General features: G+C 40.3%; 1 pseudogene; it reads left to right on the top strand.

Moving 5' to 3' along the window:
- Window positions 1-4645, top strand: part of LOC118371389 (uncharacterized) — a 70904-nt pseudogene extending 66259 nt beyond the window's left edge.
- The last annotated feature ends 1365 nt before the right edge of the window (window positions 4646-6010 follow it).

Here is a 6010-nt window from a genome sequence, read left to right as displayed (position 1 = left end):
TCATCGTTTTAAATTTAAAAACAATTTTAAATAAAAAGCAAATGATTTAAATTTATGCACAGCTGTGCCTTGCAAGTGCTACACCAACTGATCTATTTTGTTATCAAAGCTTGAGTTTTAAAATATAATATGGTCTGAGAAGAACAATATTACCAGGCCAGGCACATAGCCAATATGCTGTGATAATGTATTAGGCCTACTGCTCGTCATTCCCACAACAAATGTTTTATTAGGTTAATGTTACATTTTTAAAGTAATGTTTTAAAAAACAATGGGAGTTGTTGTCCACAAAGCGGTGTTGCTCCCGCCTTTTCTTTCTTTTTTATTGGTGGATACATTCGATGAGGGTTGTTGACGTCAACCCGAGAGATGCTATGCTACTAGCCTCATGTCATGAATATGCATAGCCATCTCGAGACAACTCCAATATAAAGTGTTTTTTTCTCAAAGTTGCCGGGATGTCACGTGTCCTACTTATATCAGTACACTCGTAACAACTTAAGCATTACGAAACTTCTATCCAGTCAAATTTACCTCATGTAGCAAATAAGCCATACATTTTTTAGTTCGACACACTCTCATTGACCTGCATACAAAAGCTCCTTGTTTGGTGGGCAAAACAAGGGGAAAAACGCCTCCTGCCGGAGGGAGACAGATTTTCCGCCGAGTTGGGCCTCCCTCTTCTACTCTGGTAGAAGGCAAAAAGGCTATGCTGCGGACGCGCTACGGGGTGTGGGACATCATCTATAATAATATGGCTGCTCTAAATTATTTTGACCAGCAGGTGCCACTAGTGTACACTGTGTTGATCAAAGCCCAGAGTAATGAACCTATTTGACACAATTCGCTGAAAAACCTCAATGCTTCAGAATGATTTGTGTCCATCACTAGTTATTGACGCATAGCAACTCAAAGGAGTCAGAGGTTCATAAAAAATAAAAAAACTCTAGTCTGCTCTCAACTCCGTGAGAGATCGGTAGATTGCGATATTGAGTCGTTTCATCTTACCGTCCAAATGGAACTTATGCAGCCGGCTATACACTCATATCTAGGGCACTAGATAAATTGGACTTATTGGAAAATGCATTCATTTGCGAAGTAAGTCACAAGAAGGCCCCGTTCTGTGGGTATTTGCACACTTGTCTACACTTTGCATATCCGTTAGCGATGATTCTAATGATAACCTTATGTTAGAAACGGAAAGGTTTTCCCAAAACCTTCTCAAATGAATGTTAATTAAAAAGTAGCCTATGCCTACCTGGCAGAATGATTATTTGCTTCAAACCAGGTGGTCATTTTACGAACTCTGCCATCACATGAGTGCTACAGAAACACTGCTTAGCTCTTCCTGGTCTCTTCCTGGTGCACACTTGCACGCCAAAACATCAAAATGTTTTTATTTCTCCCCCAGACCTCTAAAATGGTCTCCTGATGTGGTTTAAACATTGTTGTGGACTTAGAACATTCAATTCTGAATTTTTTATTTTTGAAAACTGAAACTATTCGGGGAAACGGAAATCTGGAAAAACTAAATGGAATCAGGCAAAAAAAATGTAACTGATTTTATAGGGCCCTACTTATCCCCTGTGGACCGAGTGGTAAACATTCTCCATTCAGGCTGCAAAGCCATCCATTTCCTCCTTAACTAGTTAATGTCGAGAATGTGGGAAAATATGCATGCTTTCTTTATGAAACACAATTTTTCACCTCCATGCTGGATTAGCTAATGCTAGTCCCAGATGTTGCATATCACATTCAGCCAATAAGACTGCTACAACCTGAGGGTGGTGTCACCTGTGGTCATTGCTCACCTCTATGTCCTTTCCCCAGTATTGTCATGGAGGGAACACCCGTGGAGGTGCTTGGCGTCCCCGATGATATCCTTGCCTCTGTTAGAATGGTTGACAAGCTCACAATACACTTCCAACGACCAGGGAACGGGGAGGAGAGGTAAAGAGAGTACAGTTTCCATCCTACAGCCCAGGACAGGCATTTGTCATGTTTGAGGATCCAGAAGGCTTATCGAATGGATGAAACTACAGATATCTATTTTTTTAGGTACACATAGTCTAATATTAGTTTGTGATAATGTACTATTTGCTACAGAATATATGGATACAGTGGGGCAAAAAAGTATTTAGTCAGCCACCAATTGTGCAAGTTCTCCCACTTAAAAGGATGAGAGAGGCCTGTAATTTTCATCATAGGTACACTTCAACTATGACAGACAAAATGAGAAAATAAAATCCAGAATATCACATTGTAGGATTTTAATGAATTTATTTGCAAATTATGGTGGAAAATAAGTATTTGGTCACCTACAAACAAGCAAGATTTATGGCACTCACAGACCTGTAACTTCTTCTTTAAGAGGCTCCTCTGTCCTCCACTCGTTACCTGTATGAATGGCACCTGTTTGAACTTGTTATCAGTATAAAAGACACCTGTCACCTATTTTGTTTGTCATAGATAAAGTGTACCTATGATGAAAATTACAGGCCTCTCTCATCTTTTAAGTGGGAGAACTTGCACAATTGGTGGCTGACTAAATAGTTTTTTGCCCCACTGTACATTTGTGGTAAAAACCATGTCATTCATCTAACTTCCTCTCCTCTCTGTTGCAGTGGCTGCACGTGTGTTGCAGCGGACCCATGTCTTAGAAGTGGATGGGCAACACTTTCCTCTTAAAATCAGGAATGCTGACACGCCTGAGGTAGTAAGAAGACACATCATATTGCAATCAATGTCCTGTAAAAAGTATGGTTACAATTTCCTTTATAGAACCTTTAATTTACCAGGGAATAAACTATTTTTTGAGTTGAGCTGGCAAGAGGTCAGGACAAAGTAGTCAGCATGTAAATACAATACTTTACATGAAAAACAATTAGTGGTCAGCATGTACATACAATACTTTACATGAAAAACAATTAGTAGTCAGCATGTAAATACAATACTTTACATGAAAAACAATTAGTAGTCAGCATGTAAATACAATACTTTACATGAAAAACAATTAGTAGTCAGCATGTAAATACAATACTTTACATGAAAAACAATTAGTAGTCAGCATGTAAATACAATACTTACATTAAAAACAATTAGTAGTCAGCATGTAAATACAATACTTTACATGAAAAACAATTAGTAGTCAGCATGTAACTACAATACATGAAAAACAATTAGTAGTCAGCATGTAAATACAATACTTTACATGAAAAACAATTAGTAGTCAGCATGTAAATACAATACTTTACATGAAAAACAATTAGTAGTCAGCATGTAAATACAATACTTTACATGAAAAACAATTAGTGGTCAACAACATTTTTTTTCTCAATCAGAGCTTTAAACTCAGTAAGCAACACCATCTACCGTCAGTTTTCAAGTCGTTTGCAGGTCATCCCAAGACCAACGAGCGTTGCAGAAGAGTTATATTTTTTCTCTCGTTTTTATTTATGTGTTATGTGTGTGTCGCAGGTGGACGTGCCAGTGAAGGCCGATCTGGATGTGAGCATGTTCTCCAAGGACAGCGAGGAGGTGCTCCAGATTCCCCAGCTACCCATTCAGGGCTCCTTTCAGAAGTTCAGTGTAGTGAAGGCCCAACTGCAGCAGGTCTTACCCCAGGACACAAGCACCCTGCGCCACAGCAGCCCTTCGCCATCCAGTCTCAATAGCCATGCCTCTGGGGCCATTTCCAAATCCTCAATCCGCTGCAACCCATTTCCCAGCCCGCAAGCAACCGGGTATGTTGGGGACAACTTGACCCATGTGAGGAACACATCCCCCAAACCAGTGGAATCCATCTCCCAGACCCCATCTTGCAGTGAGGTCTTCTTCATAACGGACGCAGATGTGCTCTGTTATGCCCTGTGCGTCAGGAAAAAGGACATTGATTCCATTCTTGGAGGCCACACAACTCAAATGGATGTTAAGCCAGCTGAAGGTTCAGACCTCCGCTTTGTTTTCCTTGAAGGGAAGAGTCCAGAGCGGGTTATGGAAAAGCTGCAGGTTTTTCTCAACAAGCTTCATTTAAGACTACGAACTCAAGAAATCCCACTATGGACACTCGATCGCGACCAACAGGTTAGAATTCATCAACTGGTTCAGAAGTATAATATAATTTATCCTACTGTTCTCGTCAATCAGGTTGGAGATCTCCTCCGCCTTGTAGGACCTTCCAAGGAAAGTTATGAGATGAAGCAGAGGCTCCTGGGAAAACCCATAGACCTACTACCAGCTGGGCTAACAGGGAGAGTAGTGGACAGCAGTACCCATGGTGCTCCTGGCCCCGTACCGGACCCTGTGTCTGCTACTGCACCAGATTACTAGTAAATGAACTACATTTTGCAGTAGCTTGGTGATAGTGGAACTAAATTCAAATCTAGATAGTGTTTGCAGTAGTTCACTACTTGTTGTCATGTAGCAGTGTAGCTAACTACTGGAACTACATACTACGTTTTAGCCGTGTAGCCAACTACTGGAACTACACACTACGTTTTAGCCGTGTAGCCAACTACTGGAACTACACACTACATTTTTGGCTAAAATAAAATGAGTGAAGTAGGCCATCATTTCCATTTTTGGGCATCAGACCAACCCGTTTCTCACTTGAAACCTCGTTTTTGTGTTTAGGCTAATTTACACAATTACATGACCCTAAAGTGATCTCTTCTTGCAATTTGTAGTCTAACATTTCAGATTTAGATATGATCCGTTTTCACAAAGTAGTTAAGTAAACTATTTTTCTTAACTTCTTCCAGTGTAGCTGTCTTTTCTGATTAGTTTTCCCAACACAGAAAAATACCAGGGTGAGCCTGGCTCCCGTTCATCCCAGGCAAATCTATTCTCTGTCCTGGTACCCAAATGGTGGAACAAGCATTCAGTTCCCCTAAAATCAGGACAGTCTGAGTCACTGCCCATCTTCTGAAAACCCACCTCTTCAGTATCTTTAACTAACACCCTTGTTGACACTGGCACTACCACTACTCTTTTCTTACTAGCTTTGATAATTTATTAAGGAAAAATGTACTGACTAGGTCGGTGATATGTGGTTGTCTCACCTAGCTATCTTTAAGATGGATGCACAAACTGTGCAGTGACTCTGGATAAGAGTGTCTGCTGAATGACAAAAAATGGCATGTTTAATGAACATGGATGGGTTGTAGCAAGGGGCTACAGTCGGCGCTGTGCCCTCTACACCCAGAAGTCACTCTGATTCCCCGGCTAAAATAAAAGAGCATAGAGTTACACGGGAGGTCTTGAGGCCAGAAAGGGCGGATGATGTGTTGGTGCCCTCTGCTGGAACTCAAATGCCAGTGTTGAAAAATAAGTCATTACTTCCAAAAAGTCCTACGAACACAATACAATGGAAGAATGTGCTTTCAAGCAAGAAAAAGCCCCTAACAGGTTACTAGTTTAGATGGAGACACCTGTAATGAAAGTGGCTTGGCCTGTTTATTTTATAATATGCTGTGGGGTAAAAATGTTCAATTCACATGTATACACATTTTGTTTTGTACGTTTTTTTCTTCTTGGACAAATTGATTTCTGTATTTTCTAATATTTTCTTTCTCGTGATACGAATCTATTCTAAATGTGGTTTATTTTATATATTTGTGTAAATTAATCCTTTAACAATATGCTGATGGGGCGGCAGGGTAGCCTAGTGGTTAGAGCGTTGGACTAGTAACCGGAAGGTTGTAAGTTCAAACCCCGAGCTGACAAGGTACAAATCTGTCGTTCTGCCCCTGTTCCCAGGCTTAACTCCACTGTTCCCAGGCTGTCATTGAAAATAAGAATTTGTTCTTAACTGACTTGCCTGGTTAAAAAAAACAGTAACTATACTCTAGGAGTGGACTTTCTTAATCTACTCTATCTGTTTTGATTATGTGGAGCAATTATTTAGAGATGATCTCATCTTTTTTGTCTGGAAACTGTTCCTGAAATGTGGTAATTTTAACTCATCCATCACATGACAATTCCTTTCGCCTTGTCATTGTCTGTTACTGTG

Source organism: Oncorhynchus keta, chromosome 20 (genome assembly GCF_023373465.1).
Source record: "Oncorhynchus keta strain PuntledgeMale-10-30-2019 chromosome 20, Oket_V2, whole genome shotgun sequence".
NCBI classification, from domain to species: domain Eukaryota; kingdom Metazoa; phylum Chordata; class Actinopteri; order Salmoniformes; family Salmonidae; genus Oncorhynchus; species Oncorhynchus keta.
Note: the sequence above shows the minus strand (reverse complement) of the source record. Positions and strands in the feature narration are given on the sequence as shown.